Source organism: Sminthopsis crassicaudata, chromosome 1 (assembly GCF_048593235.1).
Source record: "Sminthopsis crassicaudata isolate SCR6 chromosome 1, ASM4859323v1, whole genome shotgun sequence".
Classification (NCBI taxonomy): Eukaryota; Metazoa; Chordata; class Mammalia; order Dasyuromorphia; family Dasyuridae; genus Sminthopsis; species Sminthopsis crassicaudata.
This window is the reverse complement of record NC_133617.1, coordinates 474,793,552-474,817,399: the sequence shown is the minus strand read 5'-3', so window position 1 is coordinate 474,817,399 and position 23,848 is coordinate 474,793,552. Positions and strand designations below refer to the sequence as shown.

Genomic DNA, 23,848 nt, shown 5'->3' with positions numbered 1-23,848 from the left:
TTCAGTTTCAAATCTCTGATTATCATGTCTCTCAACTCCCCATATTCAATTAGTTCTATAGTATTCTCACTTCTGCTTTTATATTATCTTTCATGTCCCCGTTTTCTTCACTTGCACATCCAAAACCCCAGCTAAGGCCCTTACCTCTTCTCTTCTTGGAGCATAACAGTTGCCTAAATGGCTTTTTGTTCCAGTCTCTTTCATCTCTAATCCATCCTCCACATGGTCACCAAATTAATATTTATTTTATTTATGGGTAATTGAAGTTAAGTGACTTGACCAAGGTCATACTGCTAATAAGTGCCTGGACCAAATTTGAATTCTGATGAATTGTCCTCTTGCTCCAGGGTCAGTGCTCTATTTACTGGGCTACCTAGAGGCTCCCAAATTAACATTTTTGGGGGGTGGGGGTAAGAGTCAAGCATAGAGGTTTATTTTCTTTCAACAGTGATAAGAATTACAGGAAAGATAGTATATTTACACATTACCCACAGCAGTCTTGATTAGTTTGCAGTTGATGAAACAGGAAGTTTTACCCAAGTTCTTGAGTATGATATAACTTATAATAAAACATTTTAGGACCTTTATTTGTTCCAGAAGTTCCCAATCATGATGCTTAACACTAATTGTGTTTGATTTATTTATTTAATATTTCCCCCAGTTACATTTAAAACACATTTTTACATTAAACAATTTTTTTTGAGTTCTAGATTCTCTCCCTTATCTCCACCCATAATTAAGAAACAAGTTATGAAAAACATTTCCATAAAAGTCATGTTGTGAAAGAAAACATAAATCTCCCAACCTAATGAAAATAAAAACTCTCAAGAAAAATAAAGGAAAGAGAAAGAGAGAGAGACACAGAAAGAGAGAGAGAGAGAGAGAGAGAGAGAGAGAGAGAGAGAGAGAGAGAGAGAGAGAGAGAGAGAGAGAGAAGAGAATGTTTCAATCTTTATTCAAATTCGTTAGGGTCATTATTTAAAGGAATTTGGAGAAGTTTAGTGGAGAGATTGAGCAAGTTCCTACCTTTACTTTGTCATCTTAGCTCCATTTCCAAATTAACATTTCTGATGCACATGTATGATTATGTCAATCCTATGCTTAGAAAGTTCCAGTCACTCTTTCTAGATTCCAAAATAAAAAACAATTCCTGTCTTTGCCATTTAAATCTCTTCACTCTCTGGTTTAACTGTACTGCCTGATTTCACATTAGCATTCCTTGAACATTTTATATGCCAATAATGTCTGCTTGACATTCTTTGAACATGACATTCTACCTCCAGCCTCCATGAATTCGTACAGGCTGTATCCCTCGTGTCCAGAATGTTCTCCTTTCTCACTTCAGCCTTTTGCAAACACTACTTCGCTTCAAGACTTTGCTCAAGCATTATCTGCACAAGATCTGTTTAGATTCCCCCAGGTATTAATGTTCTCCCCATTCTCCATTTCCACATACTTTACATTTGTATTTTTATCTACTTATCTGTGTACAAAACTTTTTCTTCACAGTAGGAAGAGAATAACATTCATTGAATTGAAGAATTGAAATGTATTTCAGTAGCCTTATGGTCCAATTCACAATGTTAGAATTTTCATCTTAACTAACCCAACAAGAATCTGTGTGAAGGTGAAAACTCTTTATCTCATGAGATTGTCTGTTCCTTTTCAGACATCTTCAGTTGTTAAGAAATTTATAGTGACTGACAATATCAAGATGATGGGGTGAGAATCATAATTTTTGTCCAGCTCATCCAACATAGCTCTTCCATAACAACCACTAAAATATTCCAAGTAGAATTTTGATTGCAAAATACATGAAAAAAATCATAGTGGATCATTTTTTCAGCTCGGGTCAGCTTGTCTAGTCTGTATATATCAAGGTAGGGGCTGGCTAGGAATACAGTCCAGTTACAGCTGCAACAGCAGCAACAGCAGCAGCAAAAATCTGACATTCAAGAACCAAGAGAGAGCTAAGATTTAACTACAGTGAAGGAAGCATTAGCATATAAAAATATTGCAAGGAACCCATAAACCAGTGGTAGCAACAGCCATCTGGTGGCTCTATCCCTTGTTACTCAGCATAGAGTTCCAGGGTAAAGAGGAACCTGAGTTCCAGGTGGGTGAGAAAGGTCTTGCTGTTGTACAAAGCAAGAAACAATTTCCAAAATCTTAGTCTAACAGCAGACAGGTATCTCATATAAGCTAGCAGAGGAATAATCATAGCAGGAGTAAAGACCAAAGGAGAGCCAAACAATACAATTGCTTTGAACCTTTGGAACTTCTCAATAGGGTAAGAGTAACTGAGGTCAGCACAGTCTGCTCAGTCTCAATCATATATAATCCAACAGAACCAAAATGGGTCAGGAACTTGAAAAACTCAAAGATGACACTGACCAAATCTCTCCACAGATCACATCACCTTAGAAGAACTAAAAATGTCCAGGCTTGTAGACTGAGATGTGAAAACTTTTATGAAGGACATAAAAAGACAGAAGCTAAGTCCATATATTTCTCCTTTCTTGAAGTGAGAAGAACTAAATACAAACATAAAGTCCAAAATCAAGAAGTAGGCTGGAAGAATAAACAAACAACAAAAAGACACTGGGTGTAAAGTTACTTTGCTGATAGAAAAGTTCAATACATAAACATAGAAGGTAATGATTTAAAAATATCTATAAGTGGGGCGGAGCCAAGATGTTGGAGAAGATACACACGATTCTGTGAACATCGTTACTCCCTCACAACCAATTAGATAAATCAGCCTCAAAAATAGCGCTGGACTGATAGAATCCACAATATTGATGCTAAAATCTTAAATAAGATATTAGCAAAAAGACTTCAGAAAATCATCTCCAGGATAATACACTATGATCAAGTAGGATTTATACCAGGAATGCAGGGCTGGTTTAATATTAGGAAAACTATTAATATAATTGACCATATTAATAATCAAATTAATAAAAAACATATGATCATCTCAATAGATGCAGAAAAAGCATTTGACAAAATCCAACATCCATACTCTTGAGAGCATAGGAATAAATGGACTATTCCTTAGAATAATCAGGAGCATATATTTAAGACCGTCAGTAAGCGTAATATGCAATAAAAATAAACTGCAACCTTTCCCAGTAAGATCAGGAGTGAAACAAGGTTGCCCACTGTCACCATTACTATTCAATATAGTACTAGAAACGCTAGCCTCAGCAATAAGAGCCGAGAAAGAGATTCAAGGAATTAGAGTAGGAAATGAGGAAATCAAACTATCACTTTTTGCAGATGACATGATGGTATACTTAGAGAACCCCAAAGACTCTGCTAAAAAGCTAATAGAAATAATTCAAAATTTCAGCAAAGTGGCAGGATACAAAATAAATCCACATAAATCCTCAGCATTTTTATATATTACTAACAAAATGCAACAGCAAGAGATACAAAGAGAAATTCCATTCCAAACAAATGTTGAGAGTATAAAGTATTTGGGAATCCATCTACCAAAGAAAAGTCAGGAATTATATGAGAAAAATTACAAAACACTTGCCACAAAAATAAAGTCAGATTTAAATAATTGGAAAGACATTCAGTGCTCTTGGATAGGCCCAGCGAATATAATAAAGATGACAATACTCCCCAAACTAATCTATTTATTTAGTGCTATACCAATCAGACTCCCAAGAAACTATTTCAATGACCTAGAAAAAATAACAACAAAATTCATATGGAAGAATAAAAGGTCGAGAATTGCAAGGGAACTAATGAAAAAAAAAAAAAAAACTCAGAGAAAGGTGGTCTAAGTGTACCTGATCTAAAGCTATATTATATAGCAGCAGTCACCAAAACCATTTGGTACTGGCTAAGAAATAGACCGGTAGATCAGTGGAGCAGATTAGATACAAAGGACAAAAAAGGGTACATCTATAACAATCTAATCTTTGACAAACCCAAAGATACCAACATTAGGGATAAAAATTCATTATTTGGAAAAAACTGTTGGGAAAACTGGAAATTAATATGGCAGAAATTAGATATGGATCCACACTTAACACCATATACCAAGATAAAATCAAAATGGGTCCATGATTTAGGCATAAAGAGTGAGATAATAAAAAGATTAGAGGAACAGAGGATAGTCTACCTCTCAGACCTGTGGAGGAGGAAGGAATTTATGACCAGAGGAGAACTAGAGATCATTATTGATCACAAAATAGAAGATTTTGATTACATCAAACTAAAAAGTTTCTGTACAAACAATACTAATGCAAACAAGATTAGAAGGGAAGTAACAAATTGGGAAAATATTTTTAAAAGCAAAGGTTCTGACAAAGGTCTCATTTCCAAAATATATAGAGAACTGACCCTAATTTATAAGAAACCGAACCATTCTCCAATTGATAAATGGTCAAAGGATATGAACAGACAATTCTCAGATGAAGAAATTGAAACTATATCCACTCATATGAAAGAGTGTTCCAAATCACTACTGATCAGAGAAATGCAAATTAAGACAACTGTGAGATACCACCACATACCTGTCAGATTGTCTAAGATGACAGGAACAAATAATGATGAATGTTGGAGGGGATGTGGGAAAACTGGGACACTAATACATTGCTGGTGGAGTTGTGAAAGAATCCAGCCATTCTAGAGAGCAATTTGGAACTATGCCCAAAAAGTTATCAAACTGTGCATACCCTTTGACCCAGCAGTACTATTACTGGGCTTATATCCCAAAGAAATACTAAAGAGCGGAAAGAGACCTGTATGTGCCAAAATGTTTGTGGCAGCTCTTTTTGTTGTAGCTAGAAACTGGAAGATGAATAGATGTCCATCAATTGGAGAATGGTTGGGTAAATTATGGTATATGAAGGTTATGGAATATTATTGCTCTGTAAGAAATGACCAGCAGGAGCAATACAGAGAGGCTTGGAGAGACTTACATCAACTGATGCTGAGTGAAATGAGCAGAACCAGAAGATCACTATACACTTCAACAACAATCCTGTATGAGGATATATTCTGATGGAAGTGGAAATCTTCAACATAAAGAAGAGCCAACTCACTTCCAGTTGATCAATGATGGACAGAGATAGCTACACCCAGAGAAGGAACACTGGGAAGTGAATGTAAATTGTTAGCACTAATATCTGTCTGCCCAGGTTACATGTACCTTCGGAATCTAATGCTTATTGTGCAAACAAGAAAATGGTATTTACACACATGTATTGTATCTAAGTTATATTGTAACACATGTAAAATGTATGGGATTGCCTGTCATCAGGGGGAGGGAGTAGAGGGAGGGGGGGATAATTTGGAAAAATGAATACAAGGGATAATATTATAAAAATATATATAATAAAAAATATCTATAAGCAAAGGTTCAAAGAAAAATGCAGATTGGACACCAGACTAAGAAAAATTCTTAGCAGAGTTAAAGATTTCATTTGTATATGAGAGAATACATGTAAGTCCTCAGAACTTCATCATCACCAGGGGTCTTAGAGAAAATTCAACTAAATGAAGGACCTGAATGTGATTATTATATGTATAATCATATCAAAGAATTATCCCAAAAGGCACTGGGATAAAGAGAAAGGGAGAGGGGAAATGGGGAAATTATCTTACATTAATGGATCATGAAGGGAAAATGTCATACAATGTAGGAGTTGGGGTAAATCTTGAATTTCATTCTCATCTGAATTGGTTCAAAAATGGAAGAATACACCTACACACACAGCTTGGTAGAGAAATCCATATTACCCAACAGGAAACTAAGAGGCAAAGAAGTTAAGGAAAGGTGAGGGTGGGTAAGAATGAGAATAAGTTAAGGGAAATAGTGGTCAGAAGCAAAACAGACTCTAGTGAAGGAGAAAAACTAAAAAGGAGAAAAATAAGTATAAAAGAATAGAATGGAGGGAGAGATGTAGTTAGCAATCATAACTGTCAATGTGAATGAAAAGAACTCACCCATAAAAAGAAAGAAGACAGAAGAAATTAGAAATCAGAGCACAACAATGTATTATTTACAAAAACACATTTGAAACAAAAAGACACAGAGTTAAAATAAAGACCTGGGATAGAATCCATATGCTTTAAATGAAATAAAAAAAAAGATTGAATAGCAATCATAATCTCAGTAAAAGCAAAAGTAAAAAGATAATTAACTAAAAGAGAAGAAAATGACATTTTGCTAATAGTTACTGTAAATAATGAATTAACATCAATATTGTTTGTGTGTATGTGTATATATATGCACCAAATATCTTAGTTTCCAAAGTCTTAAAGAAAAAGTTAAATGACTTACAAAAGGAAATATTATATAGGAGGAAAAATTATATTAGTGGAGGGCCTTGATTTACCCCTTTCCAATATAGATAAATCTAACCAGAAAATACATAAGAATGCAATTAAGGAGATGGATAGCCTTGATGTAATAGCCTCCTGGAGAATATTTAGTAGTAATAGGAAGAAGTATACTTATACTTCAGGTGTTTCTGATATCTTCACAAAAACTGACTCTCTCTATCTCTCTCTCTTTACACACACACACACACACACACACACACACACACACACACACACACATAGGGGCATAAAATATCACACATAAATGCAGGAGAGCAAAAACATCAAAATGTATCATTTTCTTATGATAAAAGAGCTTCTGAATCATAGGTTAAAATTAATTGGAAACTAAATTACTAATCATAAAAAACAGATGGGTCAAAGAACAAGTCATAAAAATCAATCAATAATTTGATTAAAGAAAATAACAATAATAAAACATGCCAAAATGTGAGAGGTAGTCATATGAAAACTTGAGAAAAATTTTAATTTCTAAATTCTAATATTATTCAAAATAAAAAATAAAAGAGCAGATGAATGAGTTGGGCATACAACTAAAAAAAAATCTAGAAAAATAGTTAATAAAAAATTCTTTAAATTAATAAAAATAGAAAGCTTGAAAATTAAGGAAAAAGAATATCAAAGCTAATTTTTTTAGTGAATAAATAAAACCAGGAGTCTTTTAAAAATAAAATAAATATTAAATGAACAGAACAAGGAATAGAATACTTAGGTGACCTTATTTTATATAAAGAAATTAAATAAGGGAGTGTATCCTTTGACCCAATAATCCCAATAATAGGTCTATAATTTTAAGAGAAGAAAGAAAAAGGAAAAGAAACCACATGTACAAAAATATATTTATATAACCTCTTTTTGTGATGGCAAAAAATTAGAAACTGAGGGAATACTCATAAAGTCACTAATGGATGAACAAGTTGTGATAAATGAATGTAATAAATATTTTTGTACTGTAAAATATGAAGAAGAGGATGGTTTTTAAAAAATCCTCAGAAGACTTTTATCAGCTGATACAAGAACTTGGAGAAAAATCTAGAGAGTAAAGGCTATTTATAAGGATAGTTAACTTCAAATTCTTAGTGATTCTGATCAACCCAATGGCCCTTAACAATTCTAAAGGATTCCAGATTAAAAAAAAAAAAAAAAAACTAGTGTACTCAAGAGTACTAATTGAAGCATTTTTTCTGTTTTCTTTTTCTTTTTGTTTTTTATTTTTTGCTAATGTATTTTGCATGACTATACATATTTATAATGCATTTTATTTTTCTTAACTTCTCAAAGGAAGTGAGAGAGAAAAGGGAAATAATTTAGAATTGAAACAAAAAAAAATTTAAAAAAAGAAGAAATCTATTTTGACATCAAGCCTAAATTTGCCATTTTCTAACTTCTACCCATTGTTCCTGGTACAGCTTTCTAAGGTGAAACAAAACAATTACTGTCTCTTTTCCACATGACAGCCTTTCAAATATTTGAACATAGTTCTTACTTCTTCTATAAATCTATTCTTCTTCATATGAAAAGCCTCCCCCTCCCAGTTTGTTTTTTTTTTTTTCAGTTTGTCTTCACTGAACATAAATGGAATTCTTTTCAAGTCTCCTGATTGCCCTTCTATGGATATTCTCAATATATACCTTAAACTAAAAGGATTATGCCAAATAAATTAACTATGTTCCAAAACAATAACAATAAAAAGAAAAAGTAAAAGTAAACATCATCTACAATATCTCTCTGACTTGCAAGTCAACCACCAAGGGGAGGGTGGGAATCTTTTCCTTATGAAATTAGGTTGGAACTCTATAAATACTACTTTCCCTTGTAGATTTTCACTAGCTGTCTCTTTATATCTTCTAATATTGTCCCATGAATCTAAGTAAAGTTAAATGCCCTACAGGTGGCAGACTATATTCTCTCCATTTTTTTTTTAATTAGAAGAATCTTTGCTGCTTTCCAATCCTTAATATCATTTCTCATTATACAAAATCTTTCAGATATAAGTGCCTTAGGAATCTTATCTGTCCTTTGTTTATGAAATCAAATATATAGTTCATTTTGGCCAGGCCATTTATATTACTCAAAAGTAAGTAGATACCTCTTATCAATTTGTAATAATTTGTGTACTGTCATTTCTAGTGCAAAGACTTTTCACTATATTACTCTCTGTAATCCATTTTCCACACTATTGCAAGAGGAATATACTTCACACATAGAACTGGTAAAATCACTTTCCTTTTCCCAAATCCTCACTGGCTTCCTGATGCATACCAAGTAAACAATCTGGAAAAAAAATCTTACCTACTACTTGTACTTCATACTATTCTTTTATGCATAGTGTGCACACCACTCAAAATATACTAAACTCTTAATAGTTTTATTAAAATTTAATTTTATATTTTAAATGAACAAAAATTAATTTCTTCAACTTTTCTATAAAAAAAAAAGAAAAAAAGACCCTTTGTAACATTATGATGCCCAAAATTATGGCTCAATCTGAAATCTGAGTCAACAATCTCTCTGCTAAGAAATTGGCAACATGTTTCATTTGGGGTGCTCTAAAATTATTATTTTTCATTGTGTTTGAGTTTTTTAAGTCTTTCAAAGTTATTTGTTTTAATAATATTGTTATTACATAAAATGGTCTCTGTGTTTCATTAATTTTATTCTCCTATCCATCTGTCCATACAAGTCTTCTCAGGTTTCTTTGAAACCATCTACTTTTTTTCATTTTTTAATAGCATAGGAGTATTCCACTAACTTCACATACTACAGTTTGCTCATCCATTTCCATTTTATACACTGAGAGTCCAAATGACTTTTCTAGAGTTACAGAGTATATATCAGAGGGAGGATTTAAGTGCAGGTCTTCCTGTCTTTGAAGTCACCTTTCACTCTACTCTACTCTGCCCCTATGTTCTGGGAATACAAATTAAAAAAAAAAAATGAGGGGCAGCTAGGTAACACAGTGGCTAGAGCACTGGACCTAGAGTCAAGAACACATGAGTTCAAATTTGGTCTCAGGCACTAACTAACTGAGTTATCCTTGCCAAGTCAAAACCCCAGTTGCCTCTAAAATAAACAAATAAATAAATACAGTCCTTATTTTCAAGGAGCCTACTTTAACTGGGAAAGAGGACACATATAGATTATGCTATAGATAAATTACAAACAGATTATTATCTCCATTCAACATTCTTGATTTCTAGGGTCAAGAAGGAATTTGTTCATTTTAATTTAAATCAACAAAAATTTGCTGAACACTATAGGGGATACAATTGACAAACACTTAACAATCAGCTCTCAAAAATGTATTCAAGACTAACTTTTATGTCTAAAATGCATTCTTATCAGTTTCTTATATGTCATCAAAATAATAATCATCAAAATAATAAATGAAGCCCTGTTTGTTATATTTGTTAATATCCTAGGCATAAATGCTCAGACTAAAAAAAATCCAACAATCTATTCCCAGCCAATACAAGCTGGTTCTATATATCACTAAATAGTACAATAAAAACTACCTATTCTCTAGCCTAGAGAAGCCTACAATTTAATAAATGTCTTTAAGATCTTTCCTATACAGACTCAATTACATTTTCTGTTTTAGGTTGCTTTTAAACAACAAAGAATAAAGGAATTTGTGAATGAATTTTACAGAGGCCCAGAATAGGATCTGATGCTCTGCTTTCAGCATAGAGATGCTACTTTTGAGGAATGTGTGTTTTAAGCAAAGTGAAAACTAGCCAATTAAGTGATATATTATTTATAAAAAAGAAATCCCAGAAGAAAAAAAAAAAGCATAGGGCTTTAAAAAAATAATTTAGGCCGCCCTTTTTGCATTTTATAGATGAGGAAATGAAAGTCCAAAGAGTTTAATTTAATTACCCAAGATCAAACAGCAAGTTAAGAGTCAAAGCTTTAAAGAAGCTTTCGATCCCTTATTGCCTCATTCAGGGTTCTTACTATTACACCCTGCAGAATTCAGTTGTTGATGGGGTTGATGATCTCTTCTCATTCTGCCTTTTCAGATCCCTGACATCTGGCCATTTTGACAGCAACACCAGTGTCTTATAGCTCAAGTGAACATCTGGCATCAGGTGGAACACCACATGAGTCGAGATATCTGTGCCCACTTCAATCATGCCCATGCAGAAGAAGCCAAGATAAATCTGACCAAACAGACAGTTCATTGAAGCATCAGAATAGAGTCATTTGGGATATTAGAGATTAGTCCAGATGCTACTTGAAAAGCAATGTAAGTAATGTAAGCAGTCACTTATGTGGCAGATAAAATTTACCTTTTTGCTTTCTAGGTTTCCAGAGTCTGGCTTTAAGAACTGGGATCCACATGGCTCTCTTTGACAGATCCACACTTTTAACTGGGAAGGAATAATCACTGCTATTATTCCTCCATGTCTTTAACCCATTTAAATTAATTTAGCTTAATCTAGTCTAATAATTAGAACTATGGCCAAAGAGCTTTAAAACTGTGTATACCCTTTGGCAAAAACTTAGAAGTTGCCAACAGCACCATGAGGGAAACATTCTCCCCCTCTCCATGAACTCTTCAGGGTTTGACCCAGGACACATTTTCTTTTCCTTTCCTCCACCTTTGTGGCTGAAAAATTCAGAATATAAAAATATCATTTAGAGTTTCCAAAATGAGTTTTTTCTCATCATATCCAGCCTCCAAAGTTGTCAATAGCCTTATCTCAAGGCATGTTTTCTCCCCAAAGGAACTTCAATTAAAGTGAGCTTTTTTCTCTAATCTTCCCTCTTGTTCTAGCTTTTTAAAAAGCTGCTAATTATAGCTCTCCTGTTCCTATCCTAGTGTTTAGAGATCCAGATTATAAGAAACTCTGATTTTTTTTAACAAACAACTCAAAAAAGTCATGATTGGTTCATCCATGTACCCCCTTTTTTTACTAAGTGAAATTATTTTAGGGAATTTTTAATTCATTGGGGGGGGGAATGAGGCTCTAATTCACATTTGTAATCTTTACATTTACATGGGACTCTTCTTATTGGTGGAGATTAATTGCTCAATGCTCTACCCCATGTGAAAGGGGAGTTGGTAAGGGCATGAGGAATTTTTAAGACAGAAAACTTTGAGTTGTAGACATAGAGTACTAAAGGGAAAGAATGACTTTGGGAAGAAATTTACATGTAGACAAGCCAAGTATCTTGATTATGGTGCTATACCAAGTTTATTGTATTAGAAATTTATAATTGTTCTCTCAATGAGAAAGCTTATTTGCTCTGTGCATTGATTGTTTAGTATATATTCTCACCAACTTCTTGGATTTTCATTTACCATTGGCTTGGATAAATGGGTTTACTTGATATTTGTATGACCATTGTGGAACTGGCATTGGGTGGAACGGGAATCTCTCTCTCTCTCTCTCTCTGTATATATATATATATATATATATATATATATATATATATATATATATATATATATATATATATAAAATTTGGAAATACCTTCTTTATTAAGAGATAGTAAAAAGGAACTAGCTTGAACTTAAAAAAATATTTAGGGGTACATATTTGCATAATTCTATCCCTGTATGCTGCCTTCTCTCTGAGAAGAGGAACATGTCTAGTCTCTAATCCCAATTTTCCCCCAATGCCATGAATCAAAATCTCCCTGGGAGAAGGTTGGAGAAGACTTTAGAGATCTCTATTCTTGCCATTGAGTGAGCAGAACCATGTGAACACAAAGTACACAAACTCCTATAAACATTACCAACTGCCAAAGTTACATATAAGGAATTTGGAATAAAGAGCTTCAGGTAATATCACCTGTAAGTGACATTTGATATTGTAGCCCAGTTTTGTTTACCCTCCTCCTTTTGAAGGACTGGGTATTTAAAATATCTAAATTCCTAAAAGTTGTAAAGGATGTCTAAACAGGGAAGACATCCAGTGATCTATGGTCAGATGTAAATGGGAGAAGGAATGATAAAAGAGAAAACAACAAAAAATTGTCTATCAAAACATTCTTAATACTTTCACTCCCAATCTCCCATAGTTGGTCAGTTAGTTGTCTTTTGTTCTCAAGGAGGACCAAAATGATATTACTATGTTAGAGTCAAGCTATCATGTATCCAATGGTGTCTGATCAAACCAATATAATGGCTCTACCATAGATCAAGCACAAATAGTCCCTATGAGCATTTACAGTAGAGATGCTTAAATTTGCACATCTCACTTTTCTTTTGAGTTATTGTAATTCTGCTTTGCTCAAGGAGCACAAAACCTTTTTGAAGTGGGCTACAGAGTCCTTTACCAGTGTCTCTGAGGTCATATAATCAATTGCAAAGTTCTTCAGATTCTTTGAGAGTATCCTTGAATCACTTCTTCTGACCACCATTGCCTTGTGTAAGTTCTCTGTAAAATAGTCTTTCAGGCAAATGTGCTTGTATAGCATTTAAATTTATGTGTCCATCTCATCAGAGTTGCATAGAGTATGAGTGCTTGGCAATTCAGCTTGAGAAAGGACCTCAATGTCTTTATGTTGACAAGAGATCTTCAAAATTTTCCTAAGATATTTCAGATAGAAAGGATTCGGTTTCCTGGCACAGCACTAGTATATTGTCCAGATTTCACAGATACCCAACAATGAGGTCACCAGAACAGATCTCTAGACCTTTAATTTGGTAAAGAGACTAATACTTATTCTTTTTCACATTTTGATAATTAAATCAGGGAGAGTGAATGAAAACTATTGAATGCTGCCCCTGATGAATATTGGTGCATTTTTTTTAATCTTAGAGTGTTTTCCCACTTATTAGTATTTTATTTTCCAATTATATATGAAGATAGATCTCAATATACATTCTGAATAAGACATTGAGTTCCAGTTTTTTTTCTTCCTTTCCTTCTCCCCTCATCCCCAAAGAGCAAACAATCTGATGTAGATTATAGATATACAATCAGGTTAAACATATTCCCGCATAAGTCATGTTGTAAAAGAAAAATCAGAACAAAAGGGAAAAATCACAAGAAAGAAAAAGAAAAAATAAAATAAAAATAGGATGCTCTGATATGTATTCAGACTCCATAGTTCTTTCTCTGGATGCAAATAGCATTTTCTATCTTGATTCCTTTGGAATTGTCTTGGATCTGTGTATTGCTGAGAAGAGCTAAGTTTACCAGGTTGATCATCTCACAATATTGCTGCTATTGTGTATGATGTTGTTTTTCTGGTTCTTCTCACTTCATTTAGCATCAGTCTTGACAAGTTTGTTTTTTTTTTTCTGAAATCCACCTGTTCATCATTTTTATAGCACAATAGTTTTCCATTGCATTCGTATACCACAACTTGTCTGGCCATTCCCCAACTAATGAGCATCCCCTCAATTTCCAATTATTTACCATTAGAAAAAGAGATGCTATAAATATATTTGTAATATGAGTCCTTTCTCCATTTTTAATAATTTATTTGGAATGCATACTTAGTAAGGTTACTGATGGATCAAAGGGTATACACAGTTTTAAAGCTCTTTGGCCATAGTTCTAAACTGCTTTCCAGAAGGATTGGATCAGTTCACTACAATGCTAAGTGCTCCAATTTCCCCATATCTTCTCCATCATTCATAATTTTACTTTTGTTATATTAATCACTCTAGGTGTGAGGTGGTACCTCAGAGTTGTTTTAATTTGCATTTCTCTAATGAAAGAGATTTAGAGCATTTTTAAAATATAACTACAGGTAGCTTTAATTTTTTGAACTCAAAACTGCTTGTAAATAGCCTTGGACCATTTGTCAATTGGGGAATGACTTGTATTTACACAAATTTGATTCTGTTCTCTATATTTTTGAGAAATGTAGCCCTTATCAGAAACACTTGCTATAAATAGTTTCCCAGATTTCTGCTTTTCTTCTAATATTAGCTGTATTGGTTTTATTTATATAAAATTTTCTAATTTAATGTAATCAAAATTATATGTTTTGTATTTCATAATGCTCTCTAACAGTTGTTTGGTCATATTTTTTTTCTTTTCCATGGATCTTTCAGTTAAATTATATCTTGTTTTCTTAATTTTGATGTAACAATTCTAAATAATATTTTAGCAAAGAAATTACATAAACAAGGCTACATAAACATAACAAAGATTATACTTTATGAACATGTTTGATTTGTAGCAGTTATGCAGGGTCAGTTTCATATTGAGAAATCTAGGAACATTATGATCATATTAATAAGAAGAAACACATGATGATATCAACACTGTTTAAGAAAATGTAACATCCCTTTCTGTTAGCAATCATACCACCACTATCACCACTAGAAAATATAGGAATGGAGGAAAAGATTCTGGGTAAATGGCAGAGTAGGTCAGAAAATTTTAAGTTTTCCAAATTTCTTCCATAAACAAGATGAAATAGTGCCTCAGGGACAATGCAGGGTGGCAAAAATAATCAAGAGTAGGGGCAGAACAGAAGTCCTCCGGGAGATTTGAAGAAAGATCCCGATAGAGGTTCAACCTGAGTGAAATATAAAAAATCCCCAGGCTATCTCCCCGGAAACAGCAAGAGTGAACCTTGCGGCTAGCTGGGTTAGGAGGTAGCTTCAGACTAAACTACAGAAATTTTCACCTCATGAACAGCATGAGGAGTTGTGCATCTGAGGAGGAGATTGAGAGAATCTCTGCTTCCAAGGGACAATAGGTTAGCTGTGTTGCTGAGAAATAGTCAGATCCAGGGTGAGAAGGAACAAGCACACACCTGGTGTGTGAGGGAGAAGCAGAGTGAGGATGCTCTTGGCTACAGGCACTTACAGAGAGCTGAATCCTTGGTTATGATTCCAGGTGAAGAAGGGTGAATTGTGGCTTGGAAAGGAAAAGGAGTACAGAGGCTGGGCCCAGATAAACCTCAAAAAAAAAAAAAAAACCAACTAAGAAAGACCTGGGGTCTAAAACAACATTCCCACACTCTAGGATTATAGGTAAAAAAGAGTATCTCATACTGATTAGGTAGGAGAAGAGCTGATACTAAGGAATTAAATAGGGGAGTAGGGCTGGTAGTACTGAAACCCTACTCAATCAGATATGAATTAAAGAGAGAACAACATATACACTTAGAGGGGTATGAACGTCTTCTAAATTTATTTTAAAAAATAAAGGGGATATTATGAAAGGATGTATGGATTAATGGGAATGGGATAACGAGGAAACTATATATATATAATATATATATTTAGAAGAGTATTAAAAATCTTTTAAATTCAGAAAGAGGGCAAAGGGACAGGATGGAGGAGGGGATGAGGAAGGGATTCTTGATGGGAGGTAGGTTAAAAATAGAAGGCTAAGGTAGCAGGCAGAATTAAGCTGGAGAAGTAAGGAGGGATAGGATTAGAGTGAGAAGGATAGTGAAAAAAGTAGGAAGGAGGAAAATATGCATCAAATAATTATACCTTAGAATATGAATAGGATGTATTTATACATAAAATGGAAACTGACGGCAGGCTAAAATTTTGAATTCAACAATATTTCAAGAACTGCTAAAAAAAAAAGAGAGAGAGAGAGACATACAAGCATAAAAGAAAGATCAAGAGTAGAATTTATGTAAGAAAGGAGAAATGGTAATCCTGATCTCAAAGTTAAAGCCAAAATAGATTTAATCAAAAGAGAAAAAAAAATAAGGAAACAACTTTATATGTCAGTCATACTAATCAATATTGTTTTAGACCAGTTAAAATAACTAAACAGTATAAAAAATCTGAGCATATACCTGCCAAAACATACAGGAATTATATAAATATATAAGAACTATATGTATATATTGAAAACAACATTAGATCTTAAAATTGAAATAATATTTGTTGTTCATGAATAGATAAAGCCAATATAATTTTAATGGCAACTATATCTAACTAATCTATTCATGTACTATTAATCTATCCATGTAATTACCTGCATGTAATGCCAATTAAATTGGCAGAATATTATCTTACTGAGTTAGAAAAAAATAATAACAGGGTACATTTGGAAGAGCAGGAGGTCAGGAACTTTAAGGAAACCTGGGGTAAAAAGATGTGAAGGAAGTAATTTGAGTAGTATCAGAGTTTAAACCATATTACAAGATGAGATCATTGCTGAGGTGTAAAATGGATAAATGTTTTAAATTAAATTTTTTTCTTGTATAAATAAAATCTACACTGTCAAGAATAGAAAGAATAGAGAAAATTAGGAAAAACCTTTCATAGACAATTTTTCAGATAGAATGTGATTGTGTTGGGTTGGAATATTATTGTGGTATAGGAGATGATGAACTAGATGATTAAGAAAATATGGAGAGACTTGGATTTTTGAAAGAAGATGGTATCCACCCTCAGAAAAACAAATGACAAATGAAAATAAGCATAGTACAATCTTGTATATGTGTATAAGTATATATGTATGTATATCTGTTTGTGTCTTCATAAGTCTACATATGTATATATACATATATGTGTGAAGGTATAAATATATTCACAATTAATGATAGCTTATAGGATGAAGGAAAGGAGAAAAATAAAGTGAAATTCACACAACAGAAAACAAAAGAAAACCTACATGGAAGAAAGAAAAGAAGAACAGTTTTGAAAATGACATATTTATTATACAGGTTTTCTTGAAATAGAAATGTTTTGCTTCATATTGAATCTTTCTTATGTTTTCCTGTGTAAGTGGCAATGATTTTTTTTCTTTTCTTATTCTTTATTTAAACTTAAAATAAATTTTAAAACTTACCAAAAAAAGAAAGAAAACATAAATGAATGGACCTTTCCCTTATATGGTAAATAGTATTTATCTAAAATTGAGAGCAGCACTATATATAATGGGAATAAACTAGAGTTCTTTTCAAAATGAGGGAGATGATTGGAAAATATTCATTGGTAACTCTACTTTTTAAAGTAATCTAACTATAGGTAACTATTATAGTAAGTAACTATAGCAATAAATTTTAAAAAAAGAAATTGGAGGAATAAGTAGAGGCAAAGAAGAAACAAAATTATCTCTTTTGCAAATAATATGATTATAAAATCCTAAAAACTAAAAAATAATTTCAGTTAAGTCAGGATAAAATAAATTCATAAACCATCAGTTCTTCTTCATATTATGAAGTGAATCTGATAGAAGGAGATTGAAAGAGAAAATACACTTAACTGTGATAGCGTGGTGGATGTGGAGATGTTTATGGAATAATTGCATGTGTTTAACATATATTGGATTGCTTGCTGTCTAGAAGAGAAGGTATAAGGAAGAGAGGGAGACAAATTTTAGAACTCAGGGTTTTACAAGGGTGAATGTTGAAAACTAACTGCATATACTTTAAAAATAAAAGCTTTTTTAAAAATACAAAAATTAACTGTGATAATTCCTTGAAATACAAAGAAAGCTAGGGAAAAATTTCAAGGAATTGAGACTCTAATGAGAGAAGCAACCTGTTAACAACAGGGTCCGTTGTTCAGTCATTTTTCAATTATATCTGACTCTTTGTGACCCCATTTGGGATTTTCTTTGCAAAGACACTAGAGTGGTTTGCCATTCCCTTCTCTAGTTCATTTTACAGAAAAAGAAATTGAGGGAAATGAGGCTAAGGGACTTGCTCAGGGTTATATAGCTAATAAATGTCTGACAACAGATTTCAACTCAGGTCCTCCTGACTCAAGGACCAATACTCTATTCACTGTACTGTTATGTACAGAAACATTAAAAAAAAAAAAAAAAAAAAACAGAACAGGAATATCAAGGAGTTAAGCATAATTGAATAAAAAGATTATATAAAAAAGAATAATATGTGAACTAAGGATAGCCCAGAAAGAGCAAGGTTATAAAGAGCTCTGAAAGCCAGAATATTTTGTATTTGATCCTGGAGGTGATAAGAGTAGAATTTAGTGAATAGAGAGCTGATACAATTAGATAAATATTTTAGGAAGAACAATTTGATGGCTGAATGAAATATAAATTGGAGTGGGAAGACACTTCAAGTTAACAAGCTAATATAATTGTCTAGGCATGAGGTCATACTGGCCTGTACCAGGAAGTTGGCTTGTCAGAGGAGAAAAGGGAACATATGTGAGATATCTTACAAAGGAGGAAATGACAGGACTTGACCACTGATAAGTTATGGAAGAATCAATAATGAGTAGTCAAAGGTGATTCCCAATTTTTGATAAAGGGTAACTGCCAAGGATGGCAGTATTTTTGACCACATGAGGAAGATTATAGGGGAATAATGGAGTTCAATTTTGAACATATGAAGTTTACAAGATCGATTGAGATTGAATATAAAGAGAGAGATTAGGATTAGACAAAGTGCATTTATAGTCAGTAAGACAATCCGGAAGAAGATGACATCACTAAATGAAAAAGCATAGACAATGAAGAGAGCTTACAATTTAAGAAATCCCCATGCTTAACAAGCATGACCTAGATGAAACCTCATCATGCAGGTAGTAGGAGAACCAGGAGAAAGGAATGTCATAGAAATTTAGAGAGAAAAGAGAAAAAAAAAAAAAGGTGGCCATGTTAAATGTTGTAGATATCTTAAGAAGAATGAAGACTGAAAAAATGTCATTAGTTTTGAAAAATAAGAAATTATGAGTAATTTTGGAAATAACAAATTCAATTGAATGATAACTCTTTGCTGTTTAGATTCCAACTTTAAAAGGAGAGTGCATAATAGAGGCACCTAGTGCATATGGCCTTCTCAAGGAGGTTATACATCAAAGGCAGAAGAAATATGGGACAACAGCTATTAAAGATGAATGAAACAAGTGAATTTTGTTGAGGATGGAAGAGAATGGGCACATTTGTACAAAGTAGGAAAGCAACCAGTAGAAAGGAAGAGACTGAAGATTAGTTTGAAGGTGGGATGATAGAGGGAGCAGGAGGAGATCAAATGAAATGGGTTTACTTGCATCTATAGAGGGATTTGCTTTGGCAAGGTGATGCTTCACTTCTTCAAATGAAGGGAGCTCTCTAACAATTGTCTCTTTTTTTTTTTTTTTCCAGTGAAATAAGAGTTGTGGGGGGTTAATTTTTCCATATTCCCTTCAACATTTGTCAATTTTTTTTCTGTCATATTAGATATTCTGACAGGTGTGAAGTGGTACCTCACTATTGTTTTAATTTGCATATCTATTATCAGTGGTGATTTAGAGCATTTTATATTATAAGTAGTTTTGATTACTTTATTTGAAAAGTTCCTTTTCTTAGCTTTTATCAACTGAAAAATGGCTCTTACTTCTATAAATTCAACTATTTTCTATGTTTAAGAAATGAATTCTTTATCAGAGGAACTCACTATATAAAAAAGAGAAACTCTTCTTTTCACAATAATATTGACTAATAATTAATTTCCCTCCATCTTACCTCCCCCGTTTATTCTATTCTTTCTCTTTTTACCCTACCCATTCTCAAAAGCATTTTACTCCTGATTTTTACCTCCCATAAAGCTCATGTACCTCTTCTTTTATCCCATATCCTTCCTACTTTTCTGTATGATAAGATAAATTTCTGCACCCAACTGGGTGTGCATATTATTCCCTCTTTGAGCCAATTCCTAGCAAAATAAAATTCATGTATTCACCTCCTAACTTTCTCCAATTTCCTCTAAATTGTAAATCACTTTCAGGACTCTTTTATGACAAATAATGTATCCCATTCCACCTCTTCCTTTTCCCTTTTTCCAGTGTATTCTTCTGTCTTATTACTTAATTAATTTAATTATTTTAGATAATTATAACATTACATTTGACTCACACCTCTGTTTTCTATATTATATTTCTTTTAACTGCCCAAAATTGGCCAATTATGCTTTTTAAGGAGTTCTTTTCTACAAGAATTTTCATATAACTTATTTCATTTGGCTAATTTTGCACTTTGAGGCATTCTTCTACTCATTGGCTTTTTTAGCTTTAAAAAACAAACAAACTTTTTAAAATCATATGTATTTGTGCCATTTGGTATAGTCTCTTTTCCCAAGGTGTTATTTTCATCAGTATTTTTGCATATCTCCTTTACCAATCTGTTAGTTCTTTTTTATGATTTCTTTTATCACTCTAATTTCACTTTCCAATTTTTCCTCTATCTCTCTGACATGATTTTAAAAATCCCTTTTGAGCTCTGTTATGACCTGAGACCAATTCAAATCTTTCTTTGAGTCTTTGGGTGCAGGAATTTTGTTTTTGTTGTCTTCTGGATTTGTTTCTATTTTCCTTATTACCATCATAACTTTCTGTGGTCAATCTGCTTTTTTTCTGTTGTTTTATCATTTTCCAGCATATTTCTTGACTTTTAACTCTATGCTAAAGAGGAGCTATACCCCCCATGTGGAAAAGGTGTATTTCCAAACTTCAGATTTTTTTGCATCTATTTTCCAAGATAATTCTGAGGATTTTCCTTTAGAAAAATAGAGAGCCAAAAAAAATCTTAAATTTTTATTAAGACACCATTGCTCTTTCTTGGTAATAGATAACATTTTTCATAATAAGTCCCTCAGAGTTGCCTTAAATCATTGTATTGCTAAGAATAGTTATGCCATTCATAGTTGATCATCTTACATTTTTGCTGTTCCTTTGTGCACAGTCCATTTCATTTTGCATCAGTCTATGGAAGTCTTTTCAGGTTGTTCTGAAAGCATCCTGCTTATCATTTCTGACAGCATAATAGTATTACATCATAATCACACAGCCATTCCCCAATTGATAGACATCCTCTCAATCTCTGATTCTTTATCTCCACTCAAAGAGCTGCTATAAATATTTTTGTACACATAAGTCCTTTTCCTTTTTTAAAATATCTTTTTTTGGGTATTCAGACCTTAGTAGTATTGCTAGGTCAAAGGATATGTATGACTTTATAGCCCTTTGGGCATAGTTTCAAATTGTTCTACAGAATGGATGAATCAGTTCACAACTTTACCAACAATGTATTAATATCTCATTTTTTCCACATTCTTCACCACTTGTCATTTCTCTTTATGGTCCTATTAGCCAATCTAATGAGGTAGTCCCTCAGAATTGTTTTAACTTCCATTTCTCCAATCAATAGTAAGTCAGAGCATTTTTTAAAATAGATTTAATTACATTATTTAAAAACTTCGTATCTTTTGGCCATTTATCAACTGGGAAATGGATCTTATTGTTATAAATTTAACAGTTCTCTATATGTTTGATGAATGAGGCCTTTATCCTATTCCTCCCTACCCCATTTATTCTATTTTGTTTTTCCTTTTATCCTGTCCCTCTTCAAAAGTGTTTTGCTTCTGACTACCCCCTCCCCCAATATGCTTTCCCTTCTATCACCCCCTTTTATTATTCACTTCCCCTCCTATTTTCCTGCACAGTAAGATAAATTTTTATATCCAATTGAGTATAAACATATTTCCCAAGAGAACAATTTTACAAGATACAGGTAAAGTTGCAAAGACCTGTGAATGATCACTCTACTGGAAATGCCCATCGTTTATGGTATTGAGGGACAGCAAACTACAGATGTGTCTATTTTTGAGTTTGTTGTTATGTGGAGAAAAATCCTTCAGAATTTCCACGATGCTGCTGCAGAGTTCATTCATTTTTAAATGAATCTTGGATGCAACTATTTGGTGCTAGAAAACTTCATACCATTTCTTATAAAAATGTTATGTAGTGAATGTAGTGAATACTCATCTTGGTTTTTCATTTTTAAAGGAAGCATATAGATCTCATTCCTAGTATATTACCAGTTATACAATGGATATTTTTATACAGTAAATAAGTCTTGCTCTAGAAGAGTTGCTTGTACTGAACTGAAAAAAAGGTGTGTTTTTTTGTTTTTGTTTTTGTTTTTTTTCAGAATTTTGCACTGTTGGAATAGGAAGCTGATATTAAGCTGATGCAGACTACTTCTCATAAACATTTTTATGTCATTTAAATTGTTAATATTATTTAAAAATATTTAAGTGCTTTATTTGAAAATGCAAACACTATTTAAAAAATTAATATGATCTATGCAGCAAACAAAAAAACCCTATCTTTCTCTACATTTTACATGAAAATGTTCAAGTAAACTTGCGGAAGATATTCTATAGTCAAATTCTTTGTGTACTATTATGTATATTTCAAGGCACTACAACTTCATATTTTATGAAATTATAACAAAAATCCCTTATCCAGCACATACTCTTTTGCCATGGAGAGAGGCAAATGAGGTAGCAGAATTTCAAGCTCCTGTTACACTTTTGTTTATATATTTATGGAATGTGTCAATAACTAAACTTTCAAAGAGGAGGAAATAGAACTGCATAACACAGATTAAGTAGCATTATTATGTCTTTTTTAAGTCAAGAAAAAACTATTCTCTAAAGAGTAAAAATATTCAGTCAGAACTGGACATTGGGAACTGTATACTAACCTGACTTCTTAGCCCGATGTAATTCTCACTATATATATAATAGGATGATAAAAAAAAAAATATTCTCAGGAGCTGTGACATGGGGCAAAATAGTACAGAAAGAAGGAAAAATAAGCTATACTGATTTTGTGTATTTTTTCAATATCCAACAAAGACAAAAAACTCAACCAATTTTGAATATTGGTTCCACTGCATGGATCTTGATGGAGATGGAAAATTATCAGCCTATGAGCTGAGTATTTCTTTGAGGAATAGTGCAAAAAAATGGCTATTGAGCTTCTACCATTTGAAGATTTTGTCAGATCTTGTGAAAACATAATATGAAGGAAAGATTTTAAGAAATGTAAATTAGTAAGTGGTTTGTTTGTTGTTGGGTTTTATGTTTTGATGTTTTTCAATAGTGAGAAATATCTTGACCATGAACATAATGCTCAGATTTCTGTAATTAAGGATGCTGAAGGCCAAGAGCTCTCTGCTTAGGAAAAATATATTGATGAAGAACATGAAATCTTCAAAGCCAAAGAAGTAGCTGGTGACCAATGGAATGACGACTGTGAAACAGAATTGAGTTTATAGATCAGAAGATCAATGCATTAAGATTTCAGTTGGATAAAATACATTTCTTTGAAATGCCTTCATCTCTGGGTGATGTTAGATTTGGGTGAGTTTGAAGATGATGTGAAAATATTATGACCCAACTGAAATATTAACGCAGATGTGCTACAATAGAAATGATCAGTGACTTTGTTTACAATAGTATGTTGTTTTCTTTCTTATTTTCTTTTTTTTTGTCATACAAAATATTATTTAAATACCTTTTAAAGAAAATATACATTTTATGGAATGACAATTTCATATTTATCCAATGTCCAAGTTTATAAAATATATATATTTATTTATAGATGGAGCAGATTTCCTTAATTGGGATAATTATGTGTTATTTAAAGCCTCTGCTATATTTCAAGATAACTATGCACCATTCTTTCCAGTTTATTCATAGTATACTGACACCTTGAGTGCTAAAACTGAGAAAAAACTACTCATGATCCAGGAGTAAGAGGCTCCTTAATTAGAATCACTAGTGCTTTTTCTACTAAAA

General features: G+C 32.7%; 2 pseudogenes; both read left to right on the top strand.

Moving 5' to 3' along the window:
• The window catches only part of LOC141550511 (serine/threonine-protein phosphatase 2A regulatory subunit B'' subunit beta pseudogene), a 30,233-nt pseudogene extending 7,964 nt beyond the window's left edge, over positions 1-22,269 (top strand).
• A 258-nt stretch (positions 22,270-22,527) lies between these two features.
• Positions 22,528-23,442, top strand: LOC141550504 (serine/threonine-protein phosphatase 2A regulatory subunit B'' subunit beta pseudogene; annotated as a pseudogene).
• The last annotated feature ends 406 nt before the right edge of the window (positions 23,443-23,848 follow it).